Here is a 24,260-nt window from a genome sequence, read left to right as displayed (position 1 = left end):
AAAGTCACATCTGGCTGGGAAGTGGTAGTTGGGAAGTCAGTTTTCAGGGGCAATGTCCGCTAGGTGTACGTGCATGCCTAGGGTTCCCACACTGCCCAGAACACCAAGGTTCCCTTCACACAGCTCTTCCGTCACGGTAGATCTGCAGGAGAGAGCTCGCGAAACTAGGCCTTTCTTGGCTCGGGAAGTGACGACCTGTTTGCAGGCCTCTTGTACTGGCTTCTGCAGAGCCCCACACTTGCTGTGCGAGGGAGGCCTAAAAACCCAATCTCGGGGCTGCCTTTCCTCCCTCCAAGGAAGAGAGCCTACCCGGCCGCCTTCTGGCTGAAAGTCACATCTGGCTGGGAAGTGGTAGTTGGGAAGTCAGTTTTCAGGGGCAATGTCCGCTAGGTGTACGTGCATGCCTAGGATTCCCACACTGCCCAGAACACCAAGGTTCCCTTCACACAGCTCTTCCGTCACGGTAGCTCTGCAGGAGAGAGCTCGCAAAACTAGGCCTTTCTTGGCTCGGGAAGTGAATGCCTGTTTGCAGGCCTCTTGTACTGGCTTCTGCAGAGCCCCACACTTGCTGTGCGAGGGAGGCCTAAAAACCCCATCTCTGGGGCTGCCTTTCCTCCCTCCAAGGAAGAGAGCCGGCTCGGCCGCCTTCAAGCTGAAAGTCACATTGGGCTGGGAAGTGCTAGATGGGAAGTTAGTTTTCAGGGGCCATAGCCGCTGGGTGCACCTGTATGTGTACAGCCCCGATACTGCCCGGGAACATCAAGGCTCCCTCCACACAGCTCTGCCTTCACGTTAGCTCTGCAGGAGAGAGCTCGCGAAACTAGGCCTTTCTTGACTCGGGAAGTGAGGACCTGCTCGCAGACCTATGGACCGGGCGTTTCCAGAGCTCCACGTTGCCTGTGCGCGGGAGGCCTGAAAACTCACTCCCTGGGGCTGCCTTTCCTCCCTCCAAGGAAGAGAGCCTGCCCCGCCGCCTTCTGGCTGAAAGTCAAATCTGGCTGGGAAGTGGTAGTTGGGAAGTCAGTTTTCAGGGGCCATGGCTGTTGGCTGCACGTTTACAGCTAGGCCTCCCACACTGCCCGGGAACATCAAAGCTCCCTCCACACAGCTCTTTCTTCACGTTTGCTCTGCAGGAGAGAGCTCGCGAAACTAGGCCTTTCTTGACTCGGGAAGTGAGGACCTGCTCCCAGACCTATGGACCGGGCGTTTCCAGAGCTCCACGTTGCCTGCGCGCGGGAGGCCTGAAAACTCACTCTCTGGGGCTGCCTTTCCTCCCTCCAAGGAAGAGAGCCGGCTCGGCCGCCTTCAAGCTGAAAGTCACATTGGGCTGGGAAGTGCTAGATGGGAAGTTGGTTTTCAGGGGCCATAGCCGCTGGGTGCACCTGTATGTGTACAGCCCCGATACTGCCCGGGAACATCAAGGCTCCCTCCACACAGCTCTTTCTTCACGTTTGCTCTGCAGGAGAGAGCTCGCGAAACTAGGCCTTTCTTGACTCGGGAAGTGAGGACCTGCTCCCAGACCTATGGACCGGGCGTTTCCAGAGCTCCACGTTGCCTGCGCGCGGGAGGCCTGAAAACTCACTCTCTGGGGCTGCCTTTCCTCCCTCCAAGGAAGAGAGCCTGCCCGGCCGCCTTCTGGCTGAAAGTCACATCTGGCTGGGAAGTGGTAGTTGGGAAGTCAGTTTTCAGGGGCAATGTCCGCTAGGTGTACGTGCATGCCTAGGGTTCCCACACTGCCCAGAACACCAAGGTTCCCTTCACACAGCTCTTCCGTCACGGTAGCTCTGCAGGAGAGAGCTCGCGAAACTAGGCCTTTCTTGGCTCGGGAAGTGACGACCTGTTTGTAGGCCTCTTGTACTGGCGTCTGCAGAGCCCCACACTTGCTGTGCGAGGGAGGCCTAAAAACCCAATCTCGGGGCTGCCTTTCCTCCCTCCAAGGAAGAGAGCCTGCCCGGCCGCCTTCTGGCTGAAAGTCACATCTGGCTGGGAAGTGGTAGTTGGGAAGTCAGTTTTCAGGGGCAATGTCCGCTAGGTGTACGTGCATGCCTAGGGTTCCCACACTGCCCAGAACACCAAGGTTCCCTTCACACAGCTCTTCCGTCACGGTAGCTCTGCAGGAGAGAGCTCGCGAAACTAGGCCTTTCTTGGCTCGGGAAGTGACGACCTGTTTGCAGGCCTCTTGTACTGGCGTCTGCAGAGCCCCACACTTGCTGTGCGAGGGAGGCCTAAAAACCCAATCTCGGGGCTGCCTTTCCTCCCTCCAAGGAAGAGAGCCTGCCCGGCCGCCTTCTGGCTGAAAGTCACATCTGGCTGGGAAGTGGTAGTTGGGAAGTCAGTTTTCAGGGGCAATGTCCGCTAGGTGTACGTGCATGCCTAGGGTTCCCACACTGCCCAGAACACCAAGGTTCCCTTCACACAGCTCTTCCGTCACGGTAGCTCTGCAGGAGAGAGCTCGCGAAACTAGGCCTTTCTTGGCTCGGGAAGTGACGACCTGTTTGTAGGCCTCTTGTACTGGCGTCTGCAGAGCCCCACACTTGCTGTGCGAGGGAGGCCTAAAAACCCAATCTCGGGGCTGCCTTTCCTCCCTCCAAGGAAGAGAGCCTGCCCGGCCGCCTTCTGGCTGAAAGTCACATCTGGCTGGGAAGTGGTAGTTGGGAAGTCAGTTTTCAGGGGCAATGTCCGCTAGGTGTACGTGCATGCCTAGGGTTCCCACACTGCCCAGAACACCAAGGTTCCCTTCACACAGCTCTTCCGTCACGGTAGCTCTGCAGGAGAGAGCTCGCGAAACTAGGCCTTTCTTGGCTCGGGAAGTGACGACCTGTTTGCAGGCCTCTTGTACTGGCGTCTGCAGAGCCCCACACTTGCTGTGCGAGGGAGGCCTAAAAACCCAATCTCGGGGCTGCCTTTCCTCCCTCCAAGGAAGAGAGCCTGCCCGGCCGCCTTCTGGCTGAAAGTCACATCTGGCTGGGAAGTGGTAGTTGGGAAGTCAGTTTTCAGGGGCAATGTCCGCTAGGTGTACGTGCATGCCTAGGGTTCCCACACTGCCCAGAACACCAAGGTTCCCTTCACACAGCTCTTCCGTCACGGTAGCTCTGCAGGAGAGAGCTCGCAAAACTAGGCCTTTCTTGGCTCGGGAAGTGAATGCCTGTTTGCAGGCCTCTTGTACTGGCTTCTGCAGAGCCCCACACTTGCTGTGCGAGGGAGGCCTAAAAACCCCATCTCTGGGGCTGCCTTTCCTCCCTCCAAGGAAGAGAGCCGGCTCGGCCGCCTTCAAGCTGAAAGTCACATTGGGCTGGGAAGTGCTAGATGGGAAGTTAGTTTTCAGGGGCCATAGCCGCTGGGTGCACCTGTATGTGTACAGCCCCGATACTGCCCGGGAACATCAAGGCTCCCTCCACACAGCTCTGCCTTCACGTTAGCTCTGCAGGAGAGAGCTCGCGAAACTAGGCCTTTCTTGACTCGGGAAGTGAGGACCTGCTCGCAGACCTATGGACCGGGCGTTTCCAGAGCTCCACGTTGCCTGCGCGCGGGAGGCCTGAAAACTCACTCCCTGGGGCTGCCTTTCCTCCCTCCAAGGAAGAGAGGCTGCCCGGCCGCCTTCTGGCTGAAAGTCAAATCTGGCTGGGAAGTGGTAGTTGGGAAGTCAGTTTTCAGGGGCCATGGCTACTGGCTGCACGTTTACAGCTAGGCCTCCCACACTGCGCGGGAACATCAAGGCTCCCTCCACACAGCTCTTTCTTCACGTTTGCTCTGCAGGAGAGAGCTCGCGAAACTAGGCCTTTCTTGACTCGGGAAATGAGGACCTGCTCCCAGACCTATGGACCGGGCGTTTCCAGAGCTCCACGTTGCCTGCGCGCGGGAGGCCTGAAAACTCACTCTCTGGGGCTGCCTTTCCACCCTCCAAGGAAGAGAGCCTGCCCGGCCGCCTTCTGGCTGAAAGTCACATCTGGCTGGGAAGTGGTAGTTGGGAAGTCAGTTTTCAGGGGCAATGTCCGCTAGGTGTACGTGCATGCCTAGGGTTCCCACACTGCCCAGAACACCAATGTTCCCTTCACACAGCTCTTCCGTCACGGTAGCTCTGCAGGAGAGAGCTCGCGAAACTAGGCCTTTCTTGGCTCGGGAAGTGACGACCTGTTTGCAGGCCTCTTGTACTGGCGTCTGCAGAGCCCCACACTTGCTGTGCGAGGGAGGCCTAAAAACCCAATCTCGGGGCTGCCTTTCCTCCCTCCAAGGAAGAGAGCCTGCCCGGCCGCCTTCTGGCTGAAAGTCACATCTGGCTGGGAAGTGGTAGTTGGGAAGTCAGTTTTCAGGGGCAATGTCCGCTAGGTGTACGTGCATGCCTAGGGTTCCCACACTGCCCAGAACACCAAGGTTCCCTTCACACAGCTCTTCCGTCACGGTAGCTCTGCAGGAGAGAGCTCGCAAAACTAGGCCTTTCTTGGCTCGGGAAGTGAATGCCTGTTTGCAGGCCTCTTGTACTGGCTTCTGCAGAGCCCCACACTTGCTGTGCGAGGGAGGCCTAAAAACCCCATCTCTGGGGCTGCCTTTCCTCCCTCCAAGGAAGAGAGCCGGCTCGGCCGCCTTCAAGCTGAAAGTCACATTGGGCTGGGAAGTGCTAGATGGGAAGTTAGTTTTCAGGGGCCATAGCCGCTGGGTGCACCTGTATGTGTACAGCCCCGATACTGCCCGGGAACATCAAGGCTCCCTCCACACAGCTCTGCCTTCACGTTAGCTCTGCAGGAGAGAGCTCGCGAAACTAGGCCTTTCTTGACTCGGGAAGTGAGGACCTGCTCGCAGACCTATGGACCGGGCGTTTCCAGAGCTCCACGTTGCCTGCGCGCGGGAGGCCTGAAAACTCACTCCCTGGGGCTGCCTTTCCTCCCTCCAAGGAAGAGAGCCTGCCCGGCCGCCTTCTGGCTGAAAGTCAAATCTGGCTGGGAAGTGGTAGTTGGGAAGTCAGTTTTCAGGGGCCATGCCTGCTGGCTGCACGTTCACAGCTAGGCCTCCCACACTGCCCGGGAACATCAAGGCTCCCTCCACACAGCTCTTTCTTCACGTTTGCTCTGCAGGAGAGAGCTCGCGAAACTAGGCCTTTCTTGACTCGGGAAGTGAGGACCTGCTCCCAGACCTATGGACCGGGCGTTTCCAGAGCTCCACGTTGCCTGCGCGCGGGAGGCCTGAAAACTCACTCTCTGGGGCTGCCTTTCCTCCCTCCAAGGAAGAGAGCCTGCCCGGCCGCCTTCTGGCTGAAAGTCACATCTGGCTGGGAAGTGGTAGTTGGGAAGTCAGTTTTCAGGGGCAATGTCCGCTAGGTGTACGTGCATGCCTAGGGTTCCCACACTGCCCAGAACACCAAGGTTCCCTTCACACAGCTCTTCCGTCACGGTAGCTCTGCAGGAGAGAGCTCGCAAAACTAGGCCTTTCTTGGCTCGGGAAGTGAATGCCTGTTTGCAGGCCTCTTGTACTGGCTTCTGCAGAGCCCCACACTTGCTGTGCGAGGGAGGCCTAAAAACCCCATCTCTGGGGCTGCCTTTCCTCCCTCCAAGGAAGAGAGCCGGCTCGGCCGCCTTCAAGCTGAAAGTCACATTGGGCTGGGAAGTGCTAGATGGGAAGTTAGTTTTCAGGGGCCATAGCCGCTGGGTGCACCTGTATGTGTACAGCCCCGATACTGCCCGGGAACATCAAGGCTCCCTCCACACAGCTCTCCCTTCACGTTAGCTCTGCAGGAGAGAGCTCGCGAAACTAGGCCTTTCTTGACTCGGGAAGTGAGGACCTGCTCGCAGACCTATGGACCGGGCGTTTCCAGAGCTCCACGTTGCCTGCGCGCGGGAGGCCTGAAAACTCACTCCCTGGGGCTGCCTTTCCTCCCTCTAAGGAAGAGAGCCTGCCCCGCCGCCTTCTGGCTGAAAGTCAAATCTGGCTGGGAAGTGGTAGTTGGGAAGTCAGTTTTCAGGGGCCATGGCTGCTGGCTGCACGTTTACAGCTAGGCCTCCCACACTGCCCGGGAACATCAAGGCTCCCTCCACACAGCTCTTTCTTCACGTTTGCTCTGCAGGAGAGAGCTCGAGAAACTAGGCCTTTCTTGACTCGGGAAGTGAGGACCTGCTCCCAGACCTATGGACCGGGCGTTTCCAGAGCTCCACGTTGCCTGCGCGCGGGAGGCCTGAAAACTCACTCTCTGGGGCTGCCTTTCCTCCCTCCAAGGAAGAGAGCCTGCCCGGCCGCCTTCTGGCTGAAAGTCACATCTGGCTGGGAAGTGGTAGTTGGGAAGTCAGTTTTCAGGGGCAATGTCCGCTAGGTGTACGTGCATGCCTAGGGTTCCCACACTGCCCAGAACACCAAGGTTCCCTTCACACAGCTCTTCCGTCACGGTAGATCTGCAGGAGAGAGCTCGCGAAACTAGGCCTTTCTTGGCTCGGGAAGTGACGACCTGTTTGCAGGCCTCTTGTACTGGCTTCTGCAGAGCCCCACACTTGCTGTGCGAGGGAGGCCTAAAAACCCAATCTCGGGGCTGCCTTTCCTCCCTCCAAGGAAGAGAGCCTACCCGGCCGCCTTCTGGCTGAAAGTCACATCTGGCTGGGAAGTGGTAGTTGGGAAGTCAGTTTTCAGGGGCAATGTCCGCTAGGTGTACGTGCATGCCTAGGATTCCCACACTGCCCAGAACACCAAGGTTCCCTTCACACAGCTCTTCCGTCACGGTAGCTCTGCAGGAGAGAGCTCGCAAAACTAGGCCTTTCTTGGCTCGGGAAGTGAATGCCTGTTTGCAGGCCTCTTGTACTGGCTTCTGCAGAGCCCCACACTTGCTGTGCGAGGGAGGCCTAAAAACCCCATCTCTGGGGCTGCCTTTCCTCCCTCCAAGGAAGAGAGCCGGCTCGGCCGCCTTCAAGCTGAAAGTCACATTGGGCTGGGAAGTGCTAGATGGGAAGTTAGTTTTCAGGGGCCATAGCCGCTGGGTGCACCTGTATGTGTACAGCCCCGATACTGCCCGGGAACATCAAGGCTCCCTCCACACAGCTCTGCCTTCACGTTAGCTCTGCAGGAGAGAGCTCGCGAAACTAGGCCTTTCTTGACTCGGGAAGTGAGGACCTGCTCGCAGACCTATGGACCGGGCGTTTCCAGAGCTCCACGTTGCCTGTGCGCGGGAGGCCTGAAAACTCACTCCCTGGGGCTGCCTTTCCTCCCTCCAAGGAAGAGAGCCTGCCCCGCCGCCTTCTGGCTGAAAGTCAAATCTGGCTGGGAAGTGGTAGTTGGGAAGTCAGTTTTCAGGGGCCATGGCTGTTGGCTGCACGTTTACAGCTAGGCCTCCCACACTGCCCGGGAACATCAAAGCTCCCTCCACACAGCTCTTTCTTCACGTTTGCTCTGCAGGAGAGAGCTCGCGAAACTAGGCCTTTCTTGACTCGGGAAGTGAGGACCTGCTCCCAGACCTATGGACCGGGCGTTTCCAGAGCTCCACGTTGCCTGCGCGCGGGAGGCCTGAAAACTCACTCTCTGGGGCTGCCTTTCCTCCCTCCAAGGAAGAGAGCCGGCTCGGCCGCCTTCAAGCTGAAAGTCACATTGGGCTGGGAAGTGCTAGATGGGAAGTTGGTTTTCAGGGGCCATAGCCGCTGGGTGCACCTGTATGTGTACAGCCCCGATACTGCCCGGGAACATCAAGGCTCCCTCCACACAGCTCTTTCTTCACGTTTGCTCTGCAGGAGAGAGCTCGCGAAACTAGGCCTTTCTTGACTCGGGAAGTGAGGACCTGCTCCCAGACCTATGGACCGGGCGTTTCCAGAGCTCCACGTTGCCTGCGCGCGGGAGGCCTGAAAACTCACTCTCTGGGGCTGCCTTTCCTCCCTCCAAGGAAGAGAGCCTGCCCGGCCGCCTTCTGGCTGAAAGTCACAGCTGGCTGGGAAGTGGTAGTTGGGAAGTCAGTTTTCAGGGGCAATGTCCGCTAGGTGTACGTGCATGCCTAGGGTTCCCACACTGCCCAGAACACCAAGGTTCCCTTCACACAGCTCTTCCGTCACGGTAGCTCTGCAGGAGAGAGCTCGCGAAACTAGGCCTTTCTTGGCTCGGGAAGTGACGACCTGTTTGTAGGCCTCTTGTACTGGCGTCTGCAGAGCCCCACACTTGCTGTGCGAGGGAGGCCTAAAAACCCAATCTCGGGGCTGCCTTTCCTCCCTCCAAGGAAGAGAGCCTGCCCGGCCGCCTTCTGGCTGAAAGTCACATCTGGCTGGGAAGTGGTAGTTGGGAAGTCAGTTTTCAGGGGCAATGTCCGCTAGGTGTACGTGCATGCCTAGGGTTCCCACACTGCCCAGAACACCAAGGTTCCCTTCACACAGCTCTTCCGTCACGGTAGCTCTGCAGGAGAGAGCTCGCGAAACTAGGCCTTTCTTGGCTCGGGAAGTGACGACCTGTTTGCAGGCCTCTTGTACTGGCGTCTGCAGAGCCCCACACTTGCTGTGCGAGGGAGGCCTAAAAACCCAATCTCGGGGCTGCCTTTCCTCCCTCCAAGGAAGAGAGCCTGCCCGGCCGCCTTCTGGCTGAAAGTCACATCTGGCTGGGAAGTGGTAGTTGGGAAGTCAGTTTTCAGGGGCAATGTCCGCTAGGTGTACGTGCATGCCTAGGGTTCCCACACTGCCCAGAACACCAAGGTTCCCTTCACACAGCTCTTCCGTCACGGTAGCTCTGCAGGAGAGAGCTCGCGAAACTAGGCCTTTCTTGGCTCGGGAAGTGACGACCTGTTTGTAGGCCTCTTGTACTGGCGTCTGCAGAGCCCCACACTTGCTGTGCGAGGGAGGCCTAAAAACCCAATCTCGGGGCTGCCTTTCCTCCCTCCAAGGAAGAGAGCCTGCCCGGCCGCCTTCTGGCTGAAAGTCACATCTGGCTGGGAAGTGGTAGTTGGGAAGTCAGTTTTCAGGGGCAATGTCCGCTAGGTGTACGTGCATGCCTAGGGTTCCCACACTGCCCAGAACACCAAGGTTCCCTTCACACAGCTCTTCCGTCACGGTAGCTCTGCAGGAGAGAGCTCGCGAAACTAGGCCTTTCTTGGCTCGGGAAGTGACGACCTGTTTGCAGGCCTCTTGTACTGGCGTCTGCAGAGCCCCACACTTGCTGTGCGAGGGAGGCCTAAAAACCCAATCTCGGGGCTGCCTTTCCTCCCTCCAAGGAAGAGAGCCTGCCCGGCCGCCTTCTGGCTGAAAGTCACATCTGGCTGGGAAGTGGTAGTTGGGAAGTCAGTTTTCAGGGGCAATGTCCGCTAGGTGTACGTGCATGCCTAGGGTTCCCACACTGCCCAGAACACCAAGGTTCCCTTCACACAGCTCTTCCGTCACGGTAGCTCTGCAGGAGAGAGCTCGCAAAACTAGGCCTTTCTTGGCTCGGGAAGTGAATGCCTGTTTGCAGGCCTCTTGTACTGGCTTCTGCAGAGCCCCACACTTGCTGTGCGAGGGAGGCCTAAAAACCCCATCTCTGGGGCTGCCTTTCCTCCCTCCAAGGAAGAGAGCCGGCTCGGCCGCCTTCAAGCTGAAAGTCACATTGGGCTGGGAAGTGCTAGATGGGAAGTTAGTTTTCAGGGGCCATAGCCGCTGGGTGCACCTGTATGTGTACAGCCCCGATACTGCCCGGGAACATCAAGGCTCCCTCCACACAGCTCTGCCTTCACGTTAGCTCTGCAGGAGAGAGCTCGCGAAACTAGGCCTTTCTTGACTCGGGAAGTGAGGACCTGCTCGCAGACCTATGGACCGGGCGTTTCCAGAGCTCCACGTTGCCTGCGCGCGGGAGGCCTGAAAACTCACTCCCTGGGGCTGCCTTTCCTCCCTCCAAGGAAGAGAGGCTGCCCGGCCGCCTTCTGGCTGAAAGTCAAATCTGGCTGGGAAGTGGTAGTTGGGAAGTCAGTTTTCAGGGGCCATGGCTACTGGCTGCACGTTTACAGCTAGGCCTCCCACACTGCCCGGGAACATCAAGGCTCCCTCCACACAGCTCTTTCTTCACGTTTGCTCTGCAGGAGAGAGCTCGCGAAACTAGGCCTTTCTTGACTCGGGAAATGAGGACCTGCTCCCAGACCTATGGACCGGGCGTTTCCAGAGCTCCACGTTGCCTGCGCGCGGGAGGCCTGAAAACTCACTCTCTGGGGCTGCCTTTCCACCCTCCAAGGAAGAGAGCCTGCACAGCCGCCTTCTGGCTGAAAGTCACATCTGGCTGGGAAGTGGTAGTTGGGAAGTCAGTTTTCAGGGGCAATGTCCGCTAGGTGTACGTGCATGCCTAGGGTTCCCACACTGCCCAGAACACCAAGGTTCCCTTCACACAGCTCTTCCGTCACGGTAGCTCTGCAGGAGAGAGCTCGCGAAACTAGGCCTTTCTTGGCTCGGGAAGTGACGACCTGTTTGCAGGCCTCTTGTACTGGCTTCTGCAGAGCCCCACACTTGCTGTGCGAGGGAGGCCTAAAAACCCAATCTCGGGGCTGCCTTTCCTCCCTCCAAGGAAGAGAGCCTACCCGGCCGCCTTCTGGCTGAAAGTCACATCTGGCTGGGAAGTGGTAGTTGGGAAGTCAGTTTTCAGGGGCAATGTCCGCTAGGTGTACGTGCATGCCTAGGGTTCCCACACTGCCCAGAACACCAAGGTTCCCTTCACACAGCTCTTCCGTCACGGTAGCTCTGCAGGAGAGAGCTCGCAAAACTAGGCCTTTCTTGGCTCGGGAAGTGAATGCCTGTTTGCAGGCTTCTTGTACTGGCTTCTGCAGAGCCCCACACTTGCTGTGCGAGGGAGGCCTAAAAACCCCATCTCTGGGGCTGCCTTTCCTCCCACACTGCCCGGGAACATCAAGGCTCCCTCCACACAGCTCTTTCTTCACGTTTGCTCTGCAGGAGAGAGCTCGCGAAACTAGGCCTTTCTTGACTCGGGAAGTGAGGACCTGCTCCCAGACCTACGGACCGGGCGTTTCCAGAGCTCCACGTTGCCTGCGCGCGGGAGGCCTGAAAACTCACTCTCTGGGGCTGCCTTTCCTCCCTCCAAGGAAGAGAGCCTGCCCGGCCGCCTTCTGGCTGAAAGTCACATCTGGCTGGGAAGTGGTAGTTGGGAAGTCAGTTTTCAGGGGCAATGTCCGCTAGGTGTACGTGCATGCCTAGGGTTCCCACACTGCCCAGAACACCAAGGTTCCCTTCACACAGCTCTTCCGTCACGGTAGCTCTGCAGGAGAGAGCTCGCAAAACTAGGCCTTTCTTGGCTCGGGAAGTGAATGCCTGTTTGCAGGCCTCTTGTACTGGCTTCTGCAGAGCCCCACACTTGCTGTGCGAGGGAGGCCTAAAAACCCCATCTCTGGGGCTGCCTTTCCTCCCTCCAAGGAAGAGAGCCGGCTCGGCCGCCTTCAAGCTGAAAGTCACATTGGGCTGGGAAGTGCTAGATGGGAAGTTAGTTTTCAGGGGCCATAGCAGCTGGGTGCACCTGTATGTGTACAGCCCCGATACTGCCCGGGAACATCAAGGCTCCCTCCACACAGCTCTGCCTTCACGTTAGCTCTGCAGGAGAGAGCTCGCGAAACTAGGCCTTTCTTGACTCGGGAAGTGAGGACCTGCTCGCAGACCTATGGACCGGGCGTTTCCAGAGCTCCACGTTGCCTGCGCGCGGGAGGCCTGAAAACTCACTCCCTGGGGCTGCCTTTCCTCCCTCCAAGGAAGAGAGCCTGCCCGGCCGCCTTCTGGCTGAAAGTCAAATCTGGCTGGGAAGTGGTAGTTGGGAAGTCAGTTTTCAGGAGCCATGGCTGCTGGCTGCACGTTTACAGCTAGGCCTCCCACACTGCCCGGGAACATCAAAGCTCCCTCCACACAGCTCTTTCTTCACGTTTGCTCTGCAGGAGAGAGCTCGCGAAACTAGGCCTTTCTTGACTCGGGAAGTGAGGACCTGCTCCCAGACCTATGGACCGGGCGTTTCCAGAGCTCCACGTTGCCTGCGCGCGGGAGGCCTGAAAACTCACTCTCTGGGGCTGCCTTTCCTCCCTCCAAGGAAGAGAGCCGGCTCGGCCGCCTTCAAGCTGAAAGTCACATTGGGCTGGGAAGTGCTAGATGGGAAGTTGGTTTTCAGGGGCCATAGCCGCTGGGTGCACCTGTATGTGTACAGCCCCGATACTGCCCGGGAACATCAAGGCTCCCTCCACACAGCTCTTTCTTCACGTTTGCTCTGCAGGAGAGAGCTCGCGAAACTAGGCCTTTCTTGACTCGGGAAGTGAGGACCTGCTCCCAGACCTATGGACCGGGCGTTTCCAGAGCTCCACGTTGCCTGCGCGCGGGAGGCCTGAAAACTCACTCTCTGGGGCTGCCTTTCCTCCCTCCAAGGAAGAGAGCCTGCCCGGCCGCCTTCTGGCTGAAAGTCACATCTGGCTGGGAAGTGGTAGTTGGGAAGTCAGTTTTCAGGGGCAATGTCCGCTAGGTGTACGTGCATGCCTAGGGTTCCCACACTGCCCAGAACACCAAGGTTCCCTTCACACAGCTCTTCCGTCACGGTAGCTCTGCAGGAGAGAGCTCGCGAAACTAGGCCTTTCTTGGCTCGGGAAGTGACGACCTGTTTGCAGGCCTCTTGTACTGGCGTCTGCAGAGCCCCACACTTGCTGTGCGAGGGAGGCCTAAAAACCCAATCTCGGGGCTGCCTTTCCTCCCTCCAAGGAAGACAGCCTGCCCGGCCGCTTTCTGGCTGAAAGTCACATCTGGCTGGGAAGTGGTAGTTGGGAAGTCAGTTTTCAGGGGCAGTGTCCGCTAGGTGTACGTGCATGCCTAGGGTTCCCACACTGCCCAGAACACCAAGGTTCCCTTCACACAGCTCTTCCGTCACGGTAGCTCTGCAGGAGAGAGCTCGCAAAACTAGGCCTTTCTTGGCTCGGGAAGTGAATGCCTGTTTGCAGGCCTCTTGTACTGGCTTCTGCAGAGCCCCACACTTGCTGTGCGAGGGAGGCCTAAAAACCCCATCTCTGGGGCTGCCTTTCCTCCCTCCAAGGAAGAGAGCCGGCTCGGCCGCCTTCAAGCTGAAAGTCACATTGGGCTGGGAAGTGCTAGATGGGAAGTTAGTTTTCAGGGGCCATAGCCGCTGGGTGCACCTGTATGTGTACAGCCCCGATACTGCCCGGGAACATCAAGGCTCCCTCCACACAGCTCTCCCTTCACGTTAGCTCTGCAGGAGAGAGCTCGCGAAACTAGGCCTTTCTTGACTCGGGAAGTGAGGACCTGCTCGCAGACCTAGGGACCGGGCGTTTCCAGAGCTCCACGTTGCCTGCGCGCGGGAGGCCTGAAAACTCACTCCCTGGGGCTGCCTTTCCTCCCTCCAAGGAAGAGAGCCTGCCCGGCCGCCTTCTGGCTGAAAGTCAAATCTGGCTGGGAAGTGGTAGTTGGGAAGTCAGTTTTCAGGGGCCATGGCTGCTGGCTGCACGTTTACAGCTAGGCCTCCCACACTGCCCAGGAACATCAAGGCTCCCTCCACACAGCTCTTTCTTCACGTTTGCTCTGCAGGAGAGAGCTCGCGAAACTAGGCCTTTCTTGACTCGGGAAGTGAGGACCTGCTCCCAGACCTATGGACCGGGCGTTTCCAGAGCTCCACGTTGCCTGCGCGCGGGAGGCCTGAAAACTCACTCTCTGGGGCTGCCTTTCCTCCCTCCAAGGAAGAGAGCCTGCCCGGCCGCCTTCTGGCTGAAAGTCACATCTGGCTGGGAAGTGGTAGTTGGGAAGTCAGTTTTCAGGGGCAATGTCCGCTAGGTGTACGTGCATGCCTAGGGTTCCCACACTGCCCAGAACACCAAGGTTCCCTTCACACAGCTCTTCCGTCACGGTAGCTCTGCAGGAGAGAGCTCGCGAAACTAGGCCTTTCTTGGCTCGGGAAGTGACGACCTGTTTGTAGGCCTCTTGTACTGGCGTCTGCAGAGCCCCACACTTGCTGTGCGAGGGAGGCCTAAAAACCCAATCTCGGGGCTGCCTTTCCTCCCTCCAAGGAAGAGAGCCTGCCCGGCCGCCTTCTGGCTGAAAGTCACATCTGGCTGGGAAGTGGTAGTTGGGAAGTCAGTTTTCAGGGGCAATGTCCGCTAGGTGTACGTGCATGCCTAGGGTTCCCACACTGCCCAGAACACCAAGGTTCCCTTCACACAGCTCTTCCGTCACGGTAGCTCTGCAGGAGAGAGCTCGCGAAACTAGGCCTTTCTTGGCTCGGGAAGTGACGACCTGTTTGCAGGCCTCTTGTACTGGCGTCTGCAGAGCCCCACACTTGCTGTGCGAGGGAGGCCTAAAAACCCAATCTCGGGGCTGCCTTTCCTCCCTCCAAGGAAGAGAGCCTGCCCGGCCGCCTTCTGGCTGAAAGTCACATCTGGCTGGGAAGTGGTAGTTGGGAAGTCAGTTTTCAGGGGCAATGTCCACTAGGTGTACGTGCATGCCTAGGGTTCCCACACTGCCCAGAACACCAAGGTTCCCTTCACACAGCTCTTCCGTCACGGTAGCTCTGCAGGAGAGAGCTCGCAAAACTAGGCCTTTCTTGGCTCGGGAAGTGAATGCCTGTTTGCAGGCCTCTTGTACTGGCTTCTGCAGAGCCCCACACTTGCTGTGCGAGGGAGGCCTAAAAACCCCATCTCTGGGGCTGCCTTTCCTCCCTCCAAGGAAGAGAGCCGGCTCGGCCGCCTTCAAGCTGAAAGTCACATTGGGCTGGGAAGTGCTAGATGGGAAGTTAGTTTTCAGGGGCCATAGCCGCTGGGTGCACCTGTATGTGTACAGCCCCGATACTGCCCGGGAACATCAAGGCTCCCTCCACACAGCTCTGCCTTCACGTTAGCTCTGCAGGAGAGAGCTCGCGAAACTAGGCCTTTCTTGACTCGGGAAGTGAGGACCTGCTCGCAGACCTATGGACCGGGCGTTTCCAGAGCTCCACGTTGCCTGCGCGCGGGAGGCCTGAAAACTCACTCCCTGGGGCTGCCTTTCCTCCCTCCAAGGAAGAGAGGCTGCCCGGCCGCCTTCTGGCTGAAAGTCAAATCTGGCTGGGAAGTGGTAGTTGGGAAGTCAGTTTTCAGGGGCCATGGCTGCTGGCTGCACGTTTACAGCTAGGCCTCCCACACTGCCCGGGAACATCAAGGCTCCCTCCACACAGCTCTTTCTTCACGTTTGCTCTGCAGGAGAGAGCTCGCGAAACTAGGCCTTTCTTGACTCGGGAAGTGAGGACCTGCTCCCAGACCTATGGACCGGGCGTTTCCAGAGCTCCACGTTGCCTGCGCGCGGGAGGCCTGAAAACTCACTCTCTGGGGCTGCCTTTCCTCCCTCCAAGGAAGAGAGCCTGCACAGCCGCCTTCTGGCTGAAAGTCACATCTGGCTGGGAAGTGGTAGTTGGGAAGTCAGTTTTCAGGGGCAATGTCCGCTAGGTGTACGTGCATGCCTAGGGTTCCCACACTGCCCAGAACACCAAGGTTCCCTTCACACAGCTCTTCCGTCACGGTAGCTCTGCAGGAGAGAGCTCGCGAAACTAGGCCTTTCTTGGCTCGGGAAGTGACGACCTGTTTGCAGGCCTCTTGTACTGGCTTCTGCAGAGCCCCACACTTGCTGTGCGAGGGAGGCCTAAAAACCCAATCTCGGGGCTGCCTTTCCTCCCTCCAAGGAAGAGAGCCTAGCCGGCCGCCTTCTGGCTGAAAGTCACATCTGGCTGGGAAGTGGTAGTTGGGAAGTCAGTTTTCAGGGGCAATGTCCGCTAGGTGTACGTGCATGCCTAGGGTTCCCACACTGCCCAGAACACCAAGGTTCCCTTCACACAGCTCTTCCGTCACGGTAGCTCTGCAGGAGAGAGCTCGCAAAACTAGGCCTTTCTTGGCTCGGGAAGTGAATGCCTGTTTGCAGGCCTCTTGTACTGGCTTCTGCAGAGCCCCACACTTGCTGTGCGAGGGAGGCCTAAAAACCCCATCTCTGGGGCTGCCTTTCCTCCCTCCAAGGAAGAGAGCCGGCTCGGCCGCCTTCAAGCTGAAAGTCACATTGGGCTGGGAAGTGCTAGATGGGAAGTTAGTTTTCAGGGGCCATAGCAGCTGGGTGCACCTGTATGTGTACAGCCCCGATACTGCCCGGGAACATCAAGGCTCCCTCCACACAGCTCTGCCTTCACGTTAGCTCTGCAGGAGAGAGCTCGCGAAACTAGGCCTTTCTTGACTCGGGAAGTGAGGACCTGCTCGCAGACCTATGGACCGGGCGTTTCCAGAGCTCCACGTTGCCTGCGCGCGGGAGGCCTGAAAACTCACTCCCTGGGGCTGCCTTTCCTCCCTCCAAGGAAGAGAGCCTGCCCGGCCGCCTTCTGGCTGAAAGTCAAATCTGGCTGGGAAGTGGTAGTTGGGAAGTCAGTTTTCAGGAGCCATGGCTGCTGGCTGCACGTTTACAGCTAGGCCTCCCACACTGCCCGGGAACATCAAGGCTCCCTCCACACAGCTCTTTCTTCACGTTTGCTCTGCAGGAGAGAGCTCACGAAACTAGGCCTTTCTTGACTCGGGAAGTGAGGACCTGCTCCCAGACCTATGGACCGGGCGTTTCCAGAGCTCCACGTTGCCTGCGCGCGGGAGGCCTGAAAACTCACTCTCTGGGGCTGCCTTTCCTCCCTCCAAGGAAGAGAGCCTGCCCGGCCGCCTTCTGGCTGAAAGTCACATCTGGCTGGGAAGTGGTAGTTGGGAAGTCAGTTTTCAGGGGCAATGTCCGCTAGGTGTACGTGCATGCCTAGGGTTCCCACACTGCCCAGAACACCAAGGTTCCCTTCACACAGCTCTTCCGTCACGGTAGCTCTGCAGGAGAGAGCTCGCGAAACTAGGCCTTTCTTGGCTCGGGAAGTGACGACCTGTTTGCAGGCCTCTTGTACTGGCGTCTGCAGAGCCCCACACTTGCTGTGCGAGGGAGGCCTAAAAACCCAATCTCGGGGCTGCCTTTCCTCCCTCCAAGGAAGAGAGCCTGCCCGGCCGCCTTCTGGCTGAAAGTCACATCTGGCTGGGAAGTGGTAGTTGGGAAGTCAGTTTTCAGGGGCAATGTCCGCTAGGTGTACGTGCATGCCTAGGGTTCCCACACTGCCCAGAACACCAAGGTTCCCTTCACACAGCTCTTCCGTCACGGTAGCTCTGCAGGAGAGAGCTCGCAAAACTTGGCCTTTCTTGGCTCGGGAAGTGAATGCCTGTTTGCAGGCCTCTTGTACTGGCTTCTGCAGAGCCCCACACTTGCTGTGCGAGGGAGGCCTAAAAACCCCATCTCTGGGGCTGCCTTTCCTCCCTCCAAGGAAGAGAGCCGGCTCGGCCGCCTTCAAGCTGAAAGTCACATTGGGCTGGGAAGTGCTAGATGGGAAGTTAGTTTTCAGGGGCCATAGCCGCTGGGTGCACCTGTATGTGTACAGCCCCGATACTGCCCGGGAACATCAAGGCTCCCTCCACACAGCTCTGCCTTCACGTTAGCTCTGCAGGAGAGAGCTCGCGAAACTAGGCCTTTCTTGACTCGGGAAGTGAGGACCTGCTCGCAGACCTATGGACCGGGCGTTTCCAGAGCTCCACGTTGCCTGCGCGCGGGAGGCCTGAAAACTCACTCCCTGGGGCTGCCTTTCCTCCCTCCAAGGAAGAGAGCCTGCCCGGCCGCCTTCTGGCTGAAAGTCAAATCTGGCTGGGAAGTGGTAGTTGGGAAGTCAGTTTTCAGGGGCCATGCCTGCTGGCTGCACGTTCACAGCTAGGCCTCCCACACTGCCCGGGAACATCAAGGCTCCCTCCACACAGCTCTTTCTTCACGTTTGCTCTGCAGGAGAGAGCTCGCGAAACTAGGCCTTTCTTGACTCGGGAAGTGAGGACCTGCTCCCAGACCTATGGACCGGGCGTTTCCAGAGCTCCACGTTGCCTGCGCGCGGGAGGCCTGAAAACTCACTCTCTGGGGCTGCCTTTCCTCCCTCCAAGGAAGAGAGCCTGCCCGGCCGCCTTCTGGCTGAAAGTCACATCTGGCTGGGAAGTGGTAGTTGGGAAGTCAGTTTTCAGGGGCAATGTCCGCTAGGTGTACGTGCATGCCTAGGGTTCCCACACTGCCCAGAACACCAAGGTTCCCTTCACAAAGCTCTTCTGTCACGGTAGCTCTGCAGGAGAGAGCTCGCGAAACTAGGCCTTTCTTGGCTCGGGAAGTGACGACCTGTTTGCAGGCCTCTTGTACTGGCGTCTGCAGAGCCCCACACTTGCTGTGCGAGGGAGGCCTAAAAACCCAATCTCGGGGCTGCCTTTCCTCCCTCCAAGGAAGACAGCCTGCCCGGCCGCTTTCTGGCTGAAAGTCACATCTGGCTGGGAAGTGGTAGTTGGGAAGTCAGTTTTCAGGGGCAATGTCCGCTAGGTGTACGTGCATGCCTAGGGTTCCCACACTGCCCAGAACACCAAGGTTCCCTTCACACAGCTCTTCCGTCACGGTAGCTCTGCAGGAGAGAGCTCGCGAAACTAGGCCTTTCTTGGCTCGGGAAGTGAATGCCTGTTTGCAGGCCTCTTGTACTGGCTTCTGCAGAGCCCCACACTTGCTGTGCGAGGGAGGCCTAAAAACCCCATCTCTGGGGCTGCCTTTCCTCCCTCCAAGGAAGAGAGCCGGCTCGGCCGCCTTCAAGCTGAAAGTCACATTCGGCTGGGAAGTGCTAGATGGGAAGTTAGTTTTCAGGGGCCATAGCCGCTGGGTGCACCTGTATGTGTACAGCCCCGATACTGCCCGGGAACATCAAGGCTCCCTCCACACAGCTCTCCCTTCACGTTAGCTCTGCAGGAGAGAGCTCGCGAAACTAGGCCTTTCTTGACTCGGGAAGTGAGGACCTGCTCGCAGACCTAGGGACCGGGCGTTTCCAGAGCTCCACGTTGCCTGCGCGCGGGAGGCCTGAAAACTCACTCCCTGGGGCTGCCTTTCCTCCCTCCAAGGAAGAGAGCCTGCCCCGCCGCCCTCTGGGTGAAAGTCAAATCTGGCTGGGAAGTGGTAGTTGGGAAGTCAGTTTTCAGGGGCCATGGCTGCTGGCTGCACGTTTACAGCTAGGCCTCCCACACTGCCCGGGAACATCAAGGCTCCCTCCACACAGCTCTTTCTTCACGTTTCCTCTGCAGGAGAGAGCTCGCGAAACTAGGCCTTTCTTGACTCGGGAAGTGAGGACCTGCTCCCAGACCTATGGACCGGGCGTTTCCAGAGCTCCACGTTGCCTGCGCGCGGGAGGCCTGAAAACTCACTCTCTGGGGCTGCCTTTCCTCCCTCCAAGGAAGAGAGCCTGCCCGGCCGCCTTCTGGCTGAAAGTCACATCTGGCTGGGAAGTGGTAGTTGGGAAGTCAGTTTTCAGGGGCAATGTCCGCTAGGTGTACGTGCATGCCTAGGGTTCCCACACTGCCCAGAACACCAAGGTTCCCTTCACACAGCTCTTCCGTCCCGGTAGCTCTGCAGGAGAGAGCTCGCAAAACTAGGCCTTTCTTGGCTCGGGAAGTGAATGCCTGTTTGCAGGCCTCTTGTACTGGCTTCTGCAGAGCCCCACACTTGCTGTGCGAGGGAGGCCTAAAAACCCCATCTCTGGGGCTGCCTTTCCTCCCTCCAAGGAAGAGAGCCGGCTCGGCCGCCTTCAAGCTGAAAGTCACATTGGGCTGGGAAGTGCTAGATGGGAAGTTAGTTTTCAGGGGCCATAGCCGCTGGGTGCACCTGTATGTGTACAGCCCCGATACTGCCCGGGAACATCAAGGCTCCCTCCACACAGCTCTGCCTTCACGTTAGCTCTGCAGGAGAGAGCTCGCGAAACTAGGCCTTTCTTGACTCGGGAAGTGAGGACCTGCTCGCAGACCTATGGACCGGGCGTTTCCAGAGCTCCACGTTGCCTGCGCGCGGGAGGCCTGAAAACTCACTCCCTGGGGCTGCCTTTCCTCCCTCCAAGGAAGAGAGCCTGCCCCGCTGCCTTCTGGCTGAAAGTCAAATCTGGCTGGGAAGTGGTAGTTGGGAAGTCAGTTTTCAGGGGCCATGGCTGCTGGCTGCACGTTTACAGCTAGGCCTCCCACACTGCCCGGGAACATCAAGGCTCCCTCCACACAGCTCTTTCTTCACGTTTGCTCTGCAGGAGAGAGCTCGCGAAACTAGGCCTTTCTTGACTCGGGAAGTGAGGACCTGCTCCCAGACCTATGGACCGGGCGTTTCCAGAGCTCCACGTTGCCTGCGCGCGGGAGGCCTGAAAACTCACTCTCTGGGGCTGCCTTTCCTCCCTCCAAGGAAGAGAGCCTGCCCGGCCGCCTTCTGGCTGAAAGTCACATCTGGCTGGGAAGTGGTAGTTGGGAAGTCAGTTTTCAGGGGCAATGTCCGCTAGGTGTACGTGCATGCCTAGGGTTCCCACACTGCCCAGAACACCAAGGTTCCCTTCACACAGCTCTTCCGTCACGGTAGCTCTGCAGGAGAGAGCTCGCGAAACTAGGCCTTTCTTGGCTCGGGAAGTGACGACCTGTTTGCAGGCCTCTTGTACTGGCGTCTGCAGAGCCCCACACTTGCTGTGCGAGGGAGGCCTAAAAACCCAATCTCGGGGCTGCCTTTCCTCCCTCCAAGGAAGAGAGCCTGCCCGGCCGCCTTCTGGCTGAAAGTCACATCTGGCTGGGAAGTGGTAGTTGGGAAGTCAGTTTTCAGGGGCAATGTCCGCTAGGTGTACGTGCATGCCTAGGGTTCCCACACTGCCCAGAACACCAAGGTTCCCTTCACACAGCTCTTCCGTCACGGTAGCTCTGCAGGAGAGAGCTCGCAAAACTAGGCCTTTCTTGGCTCGGGAAGTGAATGCCTGTTTGCAGGCCTCTTGTACTGGCTTCTGCAGAGCCCCACACTTGCTGTGCGAGGGAGGCCTAAAAACCCCATCTCTGGGGCTGCCTTTCCTCCCTCCAAGGAAGAGAGCCGGCTCGGCCGCCTTCAAGCTGAAAGTCACATTGGGCTGGGAAGTGCTAGATGGGAAGTTAGTTTTCAGGGGCCATAGCCGCTGGGTGCACCTGTATGTGTACAGCCCCGATACTGCCCGGGAACATCAAGGCTCCCTCCACACAGCTCTGCCTTCACGTTAGCTCTGCAGGAGAGAGCTCGCGAAACTAGGCCTTTCTTGACTCGGGAAGTGAGGACCTGCTCGCAGACCTATGGACCGGGCGTTTCCAGAGCTCCACGTTGCCTGCGCGCGGGAGGCCTGAAAACTCACTCCCTGGGGCTGCCTTTCCTCCCTCCAAGGAAGAGAGCCTGCCCCGCCGCCTTCTGGCTGAAAGTCAAATCTGGCTGGGAAGTGGTAGTTGGGAAGTCAGTTTTCAGGGGCCATGGCTGCTGGCTGCACGTTTACAGCTAGGCCTCCCACACTGCCCGGGAACATCAAGGCTCCCTCCACACAGCTCTTTCTTCACGTTTGCTCTGCAGGAGAGAGCTCGCGAAACTAGGCCTTTCTTGACTCGGGAAGTGAGGACCTGCTCCCAGACCTATGGACCGGGCGTTTCCAGAGCTCCACGTTGCCTGCGCGCGGGAGGCCTGAAAACTCACTCTCTGGGGCTGCCTTTCCTCCCTCCAAGGAAGAGAGCCTGCCCGGCCGCCTTCTGGCTGAAAGTCACATCTGGCTGGGAAGTGGTAGTTGGGAAGTCAGTTTTCAGGGGCAATGTCCGCTAGGTGTACGTGCATGCCTAGGGTTCCCACACTGCCCAGAACACCAAGGTTCCCTTCACACAGCTCTTCCGTCACGGTAGCTCTGCAGGAGAGAGCTCGCGAAACTAGGCCTTTCTTGGCTCGGGAAGTGACGACCTGTTTGCGGGCCTCTTGTACTGGCGTCTGCAGAGCCCCACACTTGCTGTGCGAGGGAGGCCTAAAAACCCAATCTCGGGGCTTCCTTTCCTCCCTCCAAGGAAGACAGCCTGCCCGGCCGCTTTCTGGCTGAAAGTCACATCTGGCTGGGAAGTGGTAGTTGGGAAGTCAGTTTTCAGGGGCAATGTCCGCTAGGTGTACGTGCATGCCTAGGGTTCCCACACTGCCCAGAACACCAAGGTTCCCTTCACACAGCTCTTCCGTCACGGTAGCTCTGCAGGAGAGAGCTCGCAAAACTAGGCCTTTCTTGGCTCGGGAAGTGAATGCCTGTTTGCAGGCCTCTTGTACTGGCTTCTGCAGAGCCCCACACTTGCTGTGCGAGGGAGGCCTAAAAACCCCATCTCTGGGGCTGCCTTTCCTCCCTCCAAGGAAGAGAGCCGGCTCGGCCGCCTTCAAGCTGAAAGTCACATTGGGCTGGGAAGTGCTAGATGGGAAGTTAGTTTTCAGGGGCCATAGCCGCTGGGTGCACCTGTATGTGTACAGCCCCGATACTGCCCGGGAACATCAAGGCTCCCTCCACACAGCTCTGCCTTCACGTTAGCTCTGCAGGAGAGAGCTCGCGAAACTAGGCCTTTGTTGACTCGGGAAGTGAGGACCTGCTCGCAGACCTATGGACCGGGCGTTTCCAGAGCTCCACGTTGCCTGCGCGCGGGAGGCCTGAAAACTCACTCTCTGGGGCTGCCTTTCCTCCCTCCAAGGAAGAGAGCCTGCCCGGCCGCCTTCTGGCTGAAAGTCACATCTGGCTGGGAAGTGGTAGTTGGGAAGTCAGTTTTCAGGGGCAATGTCCGCTAGGTGTACGTGCATGCCTAGGGTTCCCACACTGCCCAGAACACCAAGGTTCCCTTCACACAGCTCTTCCGTCACGGTAGCTCTGCAGGAGAGAGCTCGCGAAACTAGGCCTTTCTTGGCTCGGGAAGTGACGACCTGTTTGCAGGCCTCTTGTACTGGCGTCTGCAGAGCCCCACACTTGCTGTGCGAGGGAGGCGTAAAAACCCAATCTCGGGGCTGCCTTTCCTCCCTCCAAGGAAGAGAGCCTGCCCGGCCGCCTTCTGGCTGAAAGTCACATCTGGCTGGGAAGTGGTAGTTGGGAAGTCAGTTTTCAGGGGCCATGGCTGCTGGCTGCACGTTTACAGCTAGGCCTCCCACACTGCCCGGAAACATCAAGGCTCCCTCCACACAGCTCTTTCTTCACGTTTGCTCTGCACGAGAGAGCTCGCGAAACTAGGCCTTTCTTGACTCGGGAAGTGAGGACCTGCTCCCAGACCTATGGACCGGGCGTTTCCAGAGCTCCACGTTGCCTGCGCGCGGGAGGCCTGAAAACTCACTCTCTGGGGCTGCCTTTCCTCCCTCCAAGGAAGAGAGCCTGCCCGGCCGCCTTCTGGCTGAAAGTCACATCTGGCTGGGAAGTGGTAGTTGGGAAGTCAGTTTTCAGGGGCAATGTCCGCTAGGTGTACGTGCATGCCTAGGGTTCCCACACTGCCCAGAACACCAAGGTTCCCTTCACACAGCTCTTCCGTCACGGTAGCTCTGCAGGAGAGAGCTCATGAAACTAGGCCTTTCTTGGCTCGGGAAGTGACGACCTGTTCGCAGGCCTCTTGTACTGGCGTCTGCAGAGCCCCACACTTGCTGTGCGAGGGAGGCCTAAAAACCCAATCTCGGGGCTGCCTTTCCTCCCTCCAAGGAAGACAGCCTGCCCGGCCGCTTTCTGGCTGAAAGTCACATCTGGCTGGGAAGTGGTAGTTGGGAAGTCAGTTTTCAGGGGCAATGTCCGCTAGGTGTACGTGCATGCCTAGGGTTCCCACACTGCCCAGAACACCAAGGTTCCCTTCACACAGCTCTTCCGTCACGGTAGCTCTGCAGGAGAGAGCTCGCAAAACTAGGCCTTTCTTGGCTCGGGAAGTGAATGCCTGTTTGCAGGCCTCTTGTACTGGCTTCTGCAGAGCCCCACACTTGCTGTGCGAGGGAAGCCTAAAAACCCCATCTCTGGGGCTGCCTTTCCTCCCTCCAAGGAAGAGAGCCGGCTCGGCCGCCTTCAAGCTGAAAGTCACATTGGGCTGGGAAGTGCTAGATGGGAAGTTAGTTTTCAGGGGCCATAGCCGCTGGGTGCACCTGTATGTGTACAGCCCCGATACTGCCCGGGAACATCAAGGCTCCCTCCACACAGCTCTCCCTTCACGTTAGCTCTGCAGGAGAGAGCTCGCGAAACTAGGCCTTTCTTGACTCGGGAAGTGAGGACCTGCTCGCAGACCTAGGGACCGGGCGTTTCCAGAGCTCCAGGTTGCCTGCGCGCGGGAGGCCTGAAAACTCACTCCCTGGGGCTGCCTTTCCTCCCTCCAAGGAAGAGAGCCTGCCCCGCCGCCTTCTGGCTGAAAGTCAAATCTGGCTGGGAAGTGGTAGTTGGGAAGTCAGTTTTCAGGGGCCATGGCTGCTGGCTGCACGTTTACAGCTAGGCCTCCCACACTGCCCGGG

The sequence above is a fragment of the Giraffa tippelskirchi genome, chromosome 9 (assembly GCF_054371585.1).
Source record: "Giraffa tippelskirchi isolate mGirTip1 chromosome 9, T2T-mGirTip1v1.2.pri, whole genome shotgun sequence".
Lineage (NCBI taxonomy): Eukaryota > Metazoa > Chordata > Mammalia > Artiodactyla > Giraffidae > Giraffa > Giraffa tippelskirchi.
The sequence above is the reverse complement of the archived record's forward strand: the minus strand, read 5'-3'. Positions refer to the sequence as shown.